This window comes from Artemia franciscana, unplaced genomic scaffold, assembly GCF_032884065.1.
Source record: "Artemia franciscana unplaced genomic scaffold, ASM3288406v1 Scaffold_1732, whole genome shotgun sequence".
Taxonomy (NCBI): domain Eukaryota; kingdom Metazoa; phylum Arthropoda; class Branchiopoda; order Anostraca; family Artemiidae; genus Artemia; species Artemia franciscana.
The window spans coordinates 4,848-19,742 of NW_027062933.1; the positions used below are offsets into that span (position 1 = coordinate 4,848).

Consider the following 14,895-nt stretch of genomic DNA (forward strand, 5'->3'; position numbering starts at 1 on the left):
ATTACCCCGTATTATATTCAGCTGCCTGTCTGATTTGAAAGTCGTGACCAATAGTAGTAGTTGCGATAACAATCTTACACAATTGATTTTAAGCGTTGATTGGGGTAGTTTTTGATGCTGGCTTCTTTTTCATAGTCAAACATGGAGAATTATTTAAAATATCTGTTACCTCAACAACACCACCTGATACTGAAAAAGTGCCAAATCATGGACAGTGCAATAGATTTTATAGATAGCTAAAAGAATCTTAAGAGGATTGATTTTCCTGTACTGCTTGCTGGAGCTGTAGTAATAAAGAACAGTCTTCAAATTAAAAGCTTCGGTAGGAAAACCAACTCGATTCTACATTTTGAGTAATAGGTGAGGATGAGTAAAAGAAAGTAGAGATAGGAAGGAGGTCCGAGTAGTATCATTCTTTAAAAAGTTTGATCCTTGTGACTGACAAACGAAGCAACAACATGATTTAAGTTAAAGTTGAGGAAATTAGCTCGGTATATGAAACCTGACTAAAAGCTTGCAGACAGACGCAAATCGTGAATCAGATTGTTCTTGCTATAATTTGTAGGCATATACACGTTAATTACTACATAAGCTTCAACCTTTGCTGAATCAACCTTTTAATCACGGTTCCTTAAGTAATTACAAATATAAAAAAACAAGTTTTTTTAACAGTAAGTAAGGAGCGACATTAAAACTTAAAATGACCAGAAATTATTCCGTATATTAAAAGGGTGGTTCCCTCCTCAACACCCCGCTCTTTACGCTAAAGTTTGACTCTTTGTTACAACTCTACTTTTTAAAACAGTAATAAATACATAAAAGATGAAACTTATATATTTTAAATCAGCAAAATCAGTATATTTTAAATTTTTCAATTTATTTTCTTGACTCAGGATGCAATTTCTTGGTTGAGTAGACTTCAGGAAGAGCAGAAGAGCTGGGATGAGCAGTAAATTCGTTTAACAAAGGATGAGCAAAAAATATAATTAGTTCAAAAATGTTAAGGGCTTTATTTCTTTTAAAATGTGAAAAAGAAGAAGAAAAAAGGCACAAACAAGAATTTTACAGAGAATGAAACGATTTTAAGGTTGAAAGCCCTTGATTTTTATTTTAACTTTAACATTACAAGAAGCCTGGTCTGTTGCAACGCCTTTCTCTGTGAAAATTAAGGCTATCACACAAAAAGACGGCAACAGTGTACAGGCTTACACAGTTAGTTTTACTGCGAAATTTACTGCTCAGTTACTGCTTAGCCTAGAAAAGAAAAAGGACGTTAATCGATTAGAGATAAAAGACATGTAAAGAAGTGATAAAATGAATAAATAAACAAAGAACAGATCATTACTTTAAAGGAGCAATATGAAGGGGTTAAGATCATAATTCTGACCCGGGTGCAAGGAAGACTACAACCGCCACTAGTGATTTTTAGGCATTCTTTTCAATTAACCTATTATTATGCTCATAAAACTGTCATTGTATCAAGTATCAAGATTCAAACCCTATTGCATTCGTTGTTTTTCTTTGACAGAATTTGGAGTGTTGTCAAACAAAGGAATCAATTTTTTTCCTATGCAAGTTTTTGGCATGCTATTTTTCTGAAGTCCTGTGGTTTTAACCCTTCAACGTAATTCGACATTTCCATTATCCTTACACATCTAAGCTTCAGCTCTACCTATCCACCAAATTTCCTTAAAAAATTGGTTTTTTGAAGATTGAAAAATCAGTTGAAAATATGCCAGATAAATAAATTTTTTATTGCAAAATAAAATTTTGCGTCGTCAAGACATTTAACACGAACAAAACTTAATCTATGAGACACTAAATATTAAATAGCACATTTTCAAAATAGAACAAAAAACAACCATTAAGTAAAAGCATGAGTTCATTTGATCTGCAAAAAAAAATAATGTCGTTAGTCATGCGTTTGGACGGTGAAAGAATAGAAAATAATTTTAGCAAAGCAGGGTCAATAATTATCTCGATTCCACAGAGTTCGTTAGGAATTACTTCTCAGTTCTAAAATTCAACCTAAAAAAAGCTCGTTTTGGCCATCCTTCGTTTTTAGTTCTTCAAATATGTCCTCGCTTTTATGCTTATAATGTGTTATTTTGTTGTACTAAAAATGTAGTTTTAACTGAAAAAAAAAAACGCCTTACAAGCCTTAGCCAGATAACCCTAAAGCATCAAGTGATCCTTATAAAAATCTCACCATCAGACCCAGGGTATCAGAGAACCCTCTTGTAAAGGTTTCAAACTCTTATAAACAAAAATGTGATTTTTTCCCGAAAGAAAGATCACAGAAGGATATTTATTATTTCATTTTAAAAATGTTTACTACTCATACTACAACTGTTGCTACATAATAAACAGAGGGCATTACGCTGAAACTTTCAAGGAACATTTAGACGGACGTTGAACTAAATCAAAACGAACATTTATCGTGAATATTGTCAAAAGGGTGACAAATTAATATCTAAAAAACGGCTTAAATTTTTAAGTTAGACCTTTCACGGTCTAAATAGTTCAGACGTCTCTCTGTGACCAAAAGAGGAAATGATAAGAGAAAATGAGAACAATAACCAACGCCATCTAGCTAAAAAAAAAATCAACATCATACAAGTTTCATCAAAATACTTATTTTTTAAATGTTGTCTTTTCCTTTTGCCTTAACCTTGATCGGAGATGATTGAGGTATTTCTCCCCAAAAATAGGCCCATCTGTGTCGCGTTTGTTCTTTAACTAACATAGTCCTTCCCAAACTTACTTCTTCAACCGCCCCTTTTCATAAAAAAATGTGCCTCAGACCCCCCTGCAGATTATTTACTTTCAAATTTCAAATCCAAATAAACAGAAAACAGTAAAAACATAATACATCTACTTTTTCCGTAAATCAAACTAAAGAAAGCAGGGAATCAGAAAAGTCGATGCTATTACTAAAACAATTTTTATTATAAAGTATAACAAAGTAACAAAATTATCTACATTTGTAGGTTTTTTGAAGATTGAAAAATAAGTTGAAAATATGCCAGATAAATAAATTTTTTATTGCAAAGTAAAATTTTGCGAAAAATTTTACTATTGCGAGATAAAACTTGCAAAAACTTATTTTTGCAAGTTTCCCATTATCACCTCAAACCCCTAAAAAAATTTAGTGATTCTTGTTTTACGACAAACAACAAGATGATTTTCTTCACTTTTGAAGTTTCAGGCAGCTAAATAATCCTCGAAACGCACTGAAACTTTTCTAGGTCTGCAGTGGCACTGGTGTTCTTCCTTTCTTCTGTTTCTCTCTCCTCATTTGAATAATTTACCACAGATGATAAATGAGACCCAACAATTAGAGCAAATTCTGTGGAAGTTGTTGAACATGTAAAAATCAGCTAATGGTTTGTACATGCCTTTATTATTCTTCCCTACTTGTGTTCAGTTCTTATTATAACTTAGAACTTATTAAAACCGGTATTTCCAGAACCAGCGAAAAACCTTTTCTTTTTACACTAGTTCATTCATGTAAAACAATCTTAAGTTCTAGAATTTTTTTTCCGATCCTACAGAATTAAAAACTTTCAGTTTTCTACTAAATTTGATACGAAATGCAAAATGGGAATCAAACTTTCTCACAAAGAAAAAGGCTGTTTATTGTCCTCCAAATTCGATGCGCAACAGATGAGAACCAATATTTCACTCTGCCGCTATTGGTATGTAAAAAAAAATGATTTATGTTAAAACAAATTAATTTTTTTAATATATAAGAGAACTTTAATATGAGAACCAAAGGAGAAGCAAAAACTTTTGTGATTTGACTTGCATTTCAATGTTGTCATTTTCATAAGTCTTGAACCCCCCCCCCCCCCCAAAATGATACCAAGTCTCTCCATCACTAAATTCACAAACTGAACAATTTCTTTTATCAATTCTAAATAAAAATAAATTTAATTTACAATCAAACAGTTCGTGGTAACGAACTGTAGTAAGGAGCGACCCGGCTCAATAGTAAACGAAACTCTAAAAATCAGCATTTTGATGCCAAAAGATATATCAAAAGAATCAGATTTTTATGCTGATTTTAAATATATAAGTTTCATCAAATTTAGTCTTTGTCATCAAAAGTTACAATACAAAAGACACAATATCATTCCAAACATCAAATTTCATTAAGATCCAATCACCCGCTCATAAGTTAAAAATACTTCATTTTTTCTGTTTTTTCCGAATTAACCGACCCCCACCACTCCCCCCACCCCAGATGGTCAAATCGGGAAAACGGCTATTCCTAATTTAATCTGGTCCGGTCCCTGCTACGCTTGCCAAATTTCATCGTCCTAGCTTACCTGGAAGTGCCTAAAGTAGAAAAACCGGGTCTTTAGGTTTTCCCCCTCCAACTCCCCTCAATGTCATCAGATCCGGTCGGGATTTAAAATAAGAGCTCTGAGACACAATATCATTCCAAACATCAAATTTCATTAAGATCCAATCACCCACTGATAAGTTAAAAATACTTCATTTTTTCTATTTTTTGCAAATTAACCGGGCCCCCACTCCCCCCAGATGGTCAAATCGGGAAAACGACTATTTCTAATTTAATCTGGTCCGGTCCCTGATACGCTTGCCAAATTTCATCGTCCTAGCTTACCTGGAAGTGCCTAAAGTAGCAAAACCGGGACCGACAGACAGACCGACAGAATTGGCGACTGCTATATGTCACTTGGTTAATACCAAGTGCCATAAAAAGAATAAATAAAAGCATTATATTGAGCCTGGTGTTCCCACCAAGCTCACTGTAGCAGGAATACACATAACAAAGTAGATACAACAATTCATACTTAAGTCATTGCCTTTCTTAAGCCACAAAAAAAAATACATATACGAATAATAGAAAACTACAATAACAAAATTCTTGATATATTCAAAATACTTAAAACAATAATAACACTATCATCAATAACGATAGTCACAATACTAAACAGAAAAAAACATTCGTTTGAGCATTAACAGTCTACCATACGGTAATAAAAGGTCACAACTCCAATCTTTTTAATTTGACCAATCCATTAATTTGAGCTAATGTGTCATAAAAGAAAAAGGTAAACTTAGAAATAACAGCAAAGTTTCATAAATCAATCAATTCATTCTGTTTTCGCATGACTTTTTTTTCGTAGTGATTTTACCGTAACGTAAAAAAAAAAAAAAAAAAAAAAAAGATTAAAGGGTACCAACCTGGTCTATAAACCACAGAAGGAAAACGTACATCTAAGAGTACACTGTTATACACAGCAAGGCCAAATAAAATCCCAACTAGTTTAAATTTGGCGTCATTTTCAAAGGCCTTTTCGTTGAACCAATGGGTTCGTGATTCTGACCGCAAGATAAACATACCTGAAATAGATAAGAAAAGAGCTCTTGAACAACGTCCGGACGCCTTTATCAACAAAAAGAAATAAAGAAAAAAATAGACTAAAACAATTAAGACGTACAAAAAATAACAAACTAGTTAAAATAGACAATACAATAAATTAAAAAACACATCTAACCACATAGGTTTAGTTCTCGAGAAATTCCAATATGGTGAAAAAACACTACGTCGAACAAATAAAAGTTCAGTAGAAATAAATCCTTTTATTAGACAGTGAAAACAGTTATAAAATCTCAAGCTATGTTGATCAAATACAGAACGATCGTCAAGAACAGCTAAACTAAAGTATTACGATCAAAATCACGACATTTATACAGAAAAAAATTAAAATTATCGGTCATAGATAGTTTCCGGTTCATTGGCTTGATTTGTCTGAAAGACATTACCAGGGTTCATTCAATGTCTTGAGTTGTAAACTTTTGTCCTTTAATAATGGCTGAATGTAAATTGAATTTTAATGAAGATGGTACAATCTTTTTCTTCTTCCAATTGCAAAAGAAATCTTGTATTTATAGTTATAAACTTGTTTGGTCACATCATCCCCATATATACGATGTAGGTCCTATTCCCTGTCTAATGTAACTGTTTTCACTATCTAATAAAGATATTTATATCTATTGAACTTTTATTTGTTCGTCATAGAAAGGGAGTGTGGTCTTCGAAAATACCTAAAATACTACAAAGATCCAGAAAAAAGATCATGGGACAAGATCGTGCAGGACTATAAGGTTGAAAAATAGCCGCATTGCTCTAAAAAACAGCTATAGTTTATCAGATACGAGTTTCTTTTGTTTTTTCCTTCTTACTGTAAACCATTTTTCACGTCTTTGCTATTTTCGTGCTTTTGTTTACTGTTTAGTCTATTTTTTTCCCTTTTCCTTTTTTCCCCTGAAAAAGGCTTAAAACATTATCATACATTGCAGGGGAAATTCCATCGTCATGAAAAATATTCACTACCCCTGGTCCAGAAAAAACTAGCTTACAGAACTTGTAAAAAGGAAAATGAACTAAAAGAAAACATTTTCCCAATAGTTTGAGGCTATTTTAAAAGGCAGAATAAAACAAGAGCTAAGAGCTCATATGGCACTTGTGACAAGGCAAGAAGAGCTAAGAGCCAAGAGATCATATTGTATGAGCTCTAACAAATTTCTATGAATCAATAGATTGATTTAAAAGGAAAATCAGAGGCTTAATGCCGGTCAGGATTTGAAATAAGAGCTCTGAGTCACAATGTCCTTCTAAATATCAAAATTCACTCAGATCCGATCACCCACTCGTAAGTTATAAATACCTAATTTTTCCTCTCCCTTTAGCCCCCCAGAGGGTCGAATCTGGGAAAACGACTTTATCAAGTCAATTTGTGCAGGTCCCTGACACGCCTACCGATTTCATCGTCCTAGCACGTCCAGAAGCACCTGACTCGCCAAATCACTGAACCCCTGCCCCCAACTCCCCCAAAGAGAGCGAATCCCGCACGGTTCCGTCAATCACGTATCAAGGACATTTCCTTATTCTATCCACAAAGCTTCATCCCAATTCCTCCACTCCAAGTGTTTTCTAAGATTTCCTCCTCCAACTCCCACCAATGTCAAAGATCTGGTCGAGATTTGAAAAATGAGCTCTGAAACATGAATTCCTTCTAAATATCAAATTTCATTAAGATCCGATCACCTATTTGCAAGATAAAAATACCCCAATTTTCCCGTTTTCTCCCTCCAACTCCCCCCAATGTCACAGGATCTGTTCAGAATTTAAAATTAGAGCTTTAAAGCACAAGATCCTTCTAAATATCAAATTTCATTAAGATCTGGTCACCCTTTTGTAAGTTACAAATACCTCAATTTTCAAAATTACCCCCCTCCCCCCCCAACTCCACCAAAGAGAGCAGATCCGGTCCAGTTATTGTCAGTCACGCATCATAGACAGGTTTTTATTCTTCCCATCCAGTTTCATCCTCATCTCACCGCTTTAAGTATTTTCTAAGATTTCCAGTCTCCCCAACTGCCCCCACCCCCAATTATGCTGGATCCGGTTGAGATTTAAAATAAGGGATCCGAGTTACGAGGTCCTTCTAAATATGAAGTTTTAGAAAGATCCGATCACTCCTTTATAAGTTAAAAATATGTCATTTTTTCTAATTTTTCAGAATTAACCCCCCACCCCCAATAGAGCAGATCCGTTCCAAATATGTAAATCACGTATCTAATACTTCTGCTTATTTTCCCCACCAAGTTTCATCCCAATCCCTCCAATCTAAGCGTTTTCCATGATTTTAGGTTCCCCCATCCCAAACTCCCCCCAATGTCACGAGATCTGATCGGGATTTAAAATAAGAGCTCTGAGACACGATATCCTTCTAAATATCAAATTTCATTCAGATCTGATCACCTGTTCGTAAGTTAAAAATACCGCATTTTTTTTAATTTTTCAGAATTAACCCCCCCCCCCCCCTAACTACCCCAAAGAGAGCGTATCCATTCCTGTTATGTCAATCATGTATCTAGGACTTGTGCTTTTTTTTCAACTAAGTTTCATCCCAATCCCTCCACTCTAAGTGTTTTCCAAGATTTTAGGTTTCCCCCTCCCAACTCCCCCCCAATATCACCAGATCCAGTCAGGATTTAAATAACAGCTCTGAGACACGATATCCTTCTAAACATCAAATTTCATTAAGATCTAATCAACCGTTCATAACTTAAAAATGCTTCAATTTTTCTATTTTTCCCCCAGATGGTCAAATCAGGAAAACGACTATTCCTAATTTAATCTGGTCTGGTCCCTGATACGCCTGCCAAATTTCATTGTCCTAGCTTACCTGGAAGTCCCTAAAGTAGCAAAACCGGGACTGACAGAATTTGTGATTGCTATATGTCACTTGGTTTATACCAAATGCCATAAAAAGCAAATGGTCAGCCTGGCAGGACACTTCTAAAAATATAGACAAAGTAGACCCAAAAATGTCATTATTAAATACTGGCTAATCGATTAAAAATACAACATAAAAGGAATGAAAATTTGATAAAATTACAGTTAAAATATTTGACTCATTGTAACAATTTGTATTGAAAGGGAAAAAATAGGTAACATCAGTTCAAAGGAAAATGGAACAGAAGAAAAATGTTATGAAGCACAACTTGTTATTAGATGTCTTGAATAAATAACAGAAGGCTAAAACAAACTGATGTGACTCGTCTCAAGGTTCTTTCACAACAGAAGGGGGAAGTAAAACATTAGCAAAATTTATATACAATATCTAAAAAGTTTGTAGGAAGATAAAATGTTTAAAAGCACCTTGTTATTTTATTATCAAACAGTTCATGGTAACAAACATTGTAAGTAAGGAGCAACCCGGTTCAATAGTAACCGAAACTCTAAATAACAGAATTTTGACATCAATAGATATATTCAAAGAATTGACTAATCTGATTTCAAATATAAGTCTCTGATAAGTTAAATATATTAAGTTTCATTAAGTTTAGACCTATCCATCAAAGGTTACGAACAAGAGAAAATTTGTCCAATTTTCGAAAAAGGGAAAATACACCCTAAAAATCATAGAATCTTAATGAAAATGACACCAGATTCAGCATATTAGAGAATTATACTGCAGAGGTTTCAAGCTCATATCAGCAAAAACGTGGAATTTTTGTTTTTTGTCTGAAGAAAGATCACAGATGAGTGTGTTTTTTTTTTTTTTTTTTTTTTTATTGTATCGACCCATTGGTCATAGAACATCAGAGGAGAGTTCATTCAAAAGGAAATTAAACGTTCTAGTGCCCTTCTTGAGTAACCAAAAAGATTGGATGGCAACTCGGCCCCCCCCCCCTATGCCTTTAAAAATGACAAGTATTGCTAAAACCTAGACGGCATTGGCGTTTTTCTGTCAACAATAGGGCCAGTTTCCACTCTTTGCAATTTTAACATATCTATTCAAGGTTTTAGTAACAGTAATTCCATGAAATCTTTTTTTTTCCTGTTGAGACAAGGTCGTATCTCAGAAAGTATAGGGAAAATCTTATTTTGCCATTGGATTTGTTGTTGATATAAGAGAAAATTTACTCTTAGTGAAAAATGCCATTTTTCGTTAAGAGTAGATTTTAAGAGCAGATTTTATTATTTTCGTTAGGGAGGAAGAAATTTTTGTACTTGTGAGTTTTTTGATTTGGGATTAACAAAATTTTGTGAAAAAATGGCGTGAACAAGAAAGAATTTGATATTTGATATTTAAAGATATTTGATATGTTTGCAGAAAGACAGACTTTCATAGGCCAATATTGTTGCAATCAGACCAATACATTTTACAGTTTCATGAGAAGATGGCAACATAGTTTTGGCATGGATGCTGAAATTCAATCTGTTCCTAATATTTAGTCTGAGAGCTTTTTCTTCAGATACTGCAAAAAGAAGATCACCTTAAAGGCTGCCAGTGTTGATTATTTTTGCCAAAATCAAGCACATACTATTCCCTAATATTGCAGGCAAGGAGCTATGTAGCAGCCAAGTTTCCAAGAATGTCATGGTCAATATGGACAGATCACGGATCAGAAGCTGGACCAGCTTTAATTAATAATTTACAATTGCTAGCATAAAGTGTGACAAGATTTAATATAAGAAATGGCACATCATTTCTAAAGAAATTGATGGCAGTTAGTCTATGAATGGTGCCTTCAGCTATACCATTTAAAACTGCTGAAGAGCATTAAAAATGAGGACCATGACCAGAACTGAAAATTATGACAACTTAAGCAGTCAGAATTCCCCAAGGGTGGTTTTTCAATTAGAGATTTGGGTACTAGTTTACAGTTAGAACTACTTAGAAGATAAATCTATAAAATAACAAAAGCAACTAGGCTATTAAAAATCCTTAAAATGGTATGTACAATGTGTATTATATGCCAAACACTCAGCTGACAAGTAGACTGTCCCCAAATGAGTTGTGAAAAAGATGTAAGAATAGGGGTACTACTAAGAGATAAGGGGTCAAAAAAAGTTCCAAGCCATTGCCATGCACTGATGGTATTTTGAAAGTTTTTAAAGACACTTGGTTTCATGAGACTAGTGGATGTTATTGTCTAATTTTGTTTGGAGCACTTGCAACCAATATTAGCAGCATAGGCTAAATAAACCTGAAATAAAACAATAAGCTGCTAATATGCGTCTTAAATTCCCCCCCCCAGAATATTATGACAGCCCCATGTCTTAAAAAACAAATAGGGTCTAGGCAACATGGGCTTCTTCCCTTAAAAGCAATTTGATAAATTAAAAACAATGGTAGGCTAATTGTTTCTTGAAACAAGTTGCTGTTGTATTTTTCAATAGGGAAAACTTAAGACTAATATTACCAGCCTTTTTCTTTTATTTTTTTTTATAGCCTATACAAGTGTCTGGAACAGATAAAACTGAAAACCTTGGTAGTCAATATCTTTCCTTTGGCCTATATTGTTACAGAGAATTGTAGACTAATTAAAAAGAATCCCACCTTGTTTAAATGTATCAAATACAAGATGTTAGACAAGAATAATGTGATTGGTCTAGTGTTGTCACCATAAATTTTAAGCATAGAAAACTTGCCTATCAGAGAAAAAGTAGATAAACTCTGTAATTTTATTGAAAGTTTGGGAATCAAGCAAACAAATAACAGCCTTATTTTGAATCAGTGTACAAATAAATTACTGTTAAATCAAACATAAAAATTATGTCTTGGAATGCAAGATCATTGGTTAAAGTGAATTAGGATCTAGTACTAGACTATTGCCCATTAAGAATAATATTGACATGTTTTGCATTCAAGATACTTATTTGAAGCTATATATTAAATCCATCATTCAGAGATTATAAAATAGCAGGATTAGATAGATGGAATAAAGAGAGAGGTGGGGTGATTATTGGAATTAATAAGAAAATCAATTATATCACAATTTATTTGTCAATGCAGGAGGGTTATCAAATGGAGGTTGTTGGATGCAAACTAAATCTTAAAAATAAAAATAAAGCTGAATACATTCAATACTAATATACCAGACAGTAACTTACTCTGAAGTGACCATGAAAATTAAAGATAATGCCTGGAGGGGAGAAACTATTGAATATAGGAGATTTAAATGTGCACAATGGTCTTTAGTGTGGATGTGGAAATGATGATAGAAATGGAAAAACAATCCAAAATTTCACTCCAAAAGTTTCAATAATAAGTGATAAGGAATCTACCCAATATAGTGATCATTTTCCCATTTTGGTAGAGATTTCTCTAGATAATAGTATATACACAAATTATGAAGAACCTAGTAAAGTTAATTTGAAGAAAATTAACTGGGAAGCTTTTAAGAATAAATTACAAGAAACAGACGTCAAGTCACAAGTGAACTGTCATGAAGATGTCAATGGGAAAATAGAGACATTTCAAAATTCACTCTTAGGAATTGCGCAAGAACTGACTAAATAGTGAAAGAGTTCCTAGTCACTGTAAACTGAGTTTTCAGTGGAACAATGAATGTACAATTGCAAAGAAACAGTTATTAGAGGCAAGAAGAAGGTACATGCAGTTCCCAAACTTTCTAATGTGTCAAAGACAATATGCAGAATTTGGTCATCATTTATTGGGTCCTCTGCTGTATTGATCCAACCAATCCCAATTTGATAAAAACACATATATTTAGACATTTAGTCAAAATTTAAGCTTCTTTAACTTAATGATGACAAACTAGTACTGGTAAAATTCTAGTTTAGTGACTTCTAACTATCTTGAAAAGGGGTTAGGTTAGAAAAATGAAACTTTCAGGGATGGACCTACAGGCTAAAGTATATCCCAGGAAGGTATTTTGGAGTACCCACATCTACTCCTTCCCCCTCTAGAGGGCCCTGAAATTTGCCTACATGACAGGTCAATACCTATTGAAATTTCAACAAAACACTTTTTTACCTAAATTTTCAGCTACCAGTTGCTTTTTCTCTGCCTTTAGTTCTGAAAATGCAATTTCTGTTATTTCAGTAGAATTTTGAGCCATATCAAAATTTTTTTCTTCAAATTTAGGAAATGTATCAGCATTTCTTTAAAACCTTATAAATGGGATTGAGCAATGTGAAGCTGAAAACAATTTTGTTGTACTTCATTCAAGCAGAAGATCTATTTTGCAAGGTTTCACTTTTATAACACATATATTTTTAAAGGTCATCAAAGATTAGGACCCTCTAGAGGGAAAGAGAGTAGAGTTAGGTAGTTCAGAATACTTTCCTGGGACATAATATGGCCTTTAAACCCATCCCTGAAAGTTTCATTTGGCAAAACTCTAGTTAATTGACTTCTTGCTATCTTGGAAAGAGTTTAGGTTAGGGAAATGAAACTTTCACGGATAGGTCTACAAGCTAAATTATGTCCTGGGAAGGTGTTTTAAGGTACCCACCTCCACTCCTTCTCCCACTAGAGGGCCCTGAAATTTGCCTACATGACAGGTCTATACCAATTGAAATTTTGACAAAACACCATTTGACCTTAATTTTCCGTTACTAGTTGCTTTTTCTCTACCTTTAGTTATGAAAATGCAATTCCTTTTATTTGAGTAGAATTTGGAGCCATCAATGTTTATTTTTCAAAATTTAGGAAATTTATTTGCATATCTTTAAAACCTTATAAAAAGGAATTGAGCAAAGTCATGAACCTGAAAATAATTTTGTTGTACTTCAATTAAGCAGAAGATATATTTTGCAGGGTTTTAATTTTATAACACACATATTTACAAAGGTCATCACAGGTCAGGGCCCTCTAGAGGGAGGAGCAGAGGTAGTTGCTTCAAAATACCTTCCCAGTATAAACTTAAATCTGTAGATTCATCCCTGAAAGTTTCATTTTCTTAACCTAAACCTTTTCTGAGATAGCAAGAAGTCAATTAACTAGAATTTTACCTTCCCAACCTAACCCCTTTCCAAGATAGCAAGAAGTCACTAAACTAGAATTTTACCTTAAGGCTTAATACACCTTAAAAATGAATCTATAATAAAACAATAAGTTTGAAAGTTTGATGCCAATGATTTAACCCATTTAGGGACCAAAAAACTGAAGAGAAATTTATTATTTTCAAGATTATATAAAGTGCTTAAAACAAAATGTAAACTAAACAGCCAAATTTGCAAATAACAAAAAAAAAAGCATGAAGTGGTATCCTATAATCTTCATGTTAAAGTAAGAAATATAGACTTTCCCATATTTACCAATAAGCCTTCTGTTTTACTTGATCGAGAACAATGAATTTGGACTCAGTACGCAATGCAGGGTATATATTTACACATTAATGGGGTGGAGCCTGACCTCTGTTAATATAGGCTAATCATACACACCAAAGGCCTGCAGCTTTTGTCAGCCTAGTATCCAATTAAAACAAGTCGACTATACATCTATACAAGGTACAAAGAGCTTTATACTTACCAATTTTATTTATTTTACTAGTCTCAGCCAGCCAAAAGCCTGGCTGAAACGGCAGCCCAAGTGCTAGGACAAAATGTCGGAAAGCATGATGTTGGTGATGGAGGATCCAGCTTGATGTTGGTGATATCCGACCAGAGTTGCAACGTTTTACTGTCTATGAATATGTTCCCTGAGTATCGTAAATGTCACACTTAAGCCCTGACTTAATTGATGTGTCGGCTTGCCTTTAATTGGTAGATTAAATAAACCATGGCTTTTTGACTTAAATATAAAGAATTGTCAATTCATTCATATCATCAAAATGAATCCTTGTCAATTGTATTTTCTTTGAAGCCATCCAATCCTATTTGTAAATAACGAATGAGATTTTTTATTTACGGTGAACTAAATTTCAGCACCCATGCTAAGAAATATGTGGCTAGTTAAGTATAACCTTTCCAATTCGTCTCCTAAAGCCATAAGCCTTCCGTGTGATGGACTTGTTGGTTTTAAGCTCGAAACTATAATTTCTATATCCTCCCTATATTAAAAAAAGCATACAACTGTTTTGAAAGACGTGCCACCAAACTTATATCCAGGAGGTAGAAGCTTTTCTACCCTTGAAGACTAGCTAACCTAGCTCTCCAGACAATTTTATATGCTATTTTTTTATGGCTATTTTCTTTGAAGCCATCCAATCCTCTTTGTAAATAACGAGTGAGATTTTTTATTTACGGTGAACTAAATTTCAGCACCCATGCTAAGAAATCTGTGGCTAGTTAAGTATAACCTTTCAAATCGATCTCCAAAAGCCATAAGTCTTCCGTGTGATGGTTTTGCTGGTTTTAAGCTCGAAGCTATAATTTCTATATCCTCCCTATATTAAAAAAAAGCAAACAACAGTTTTGAAAGACGTGCCACCAAACTTATATCTAGGAGGTGGAAGCATTTTCACTCTTGAAGACTAGCTAACCTAGTTCTCCAAACACTTGTATAAAGAAAAAATAGATATGATACCATGCAGCCGATAATAAACAATGACCTTATCTATGCGAGAAACGGACAATCCAGATTAACTGATAAT

The 14,895-nt window shown here is 33.8% G+C and overlaps 1 long non-coding RNA gene across 1 annotated transcript; it reads right to left on the minus strand.

Moving 5' to 3' along the window:
- Positions 1-816: 816 nt before the first annotated feature.
- Positions 817-13,928, minus strand: LOC136042680 (uncharacterized). The gene is made up of 3 exons (XR_010621388.1): positions 13,833-13,928; positions 5,218-5,376; positions 817-1,254 (listed from the first exon to the last, which is right to left on the minus strand). It is a non-coding gene; the product is annotated as an uncharacterized LOC136042680 (long non-coding RNA).
- Positions 13,929-14,895: the final 967 nt, after the last annotated feature.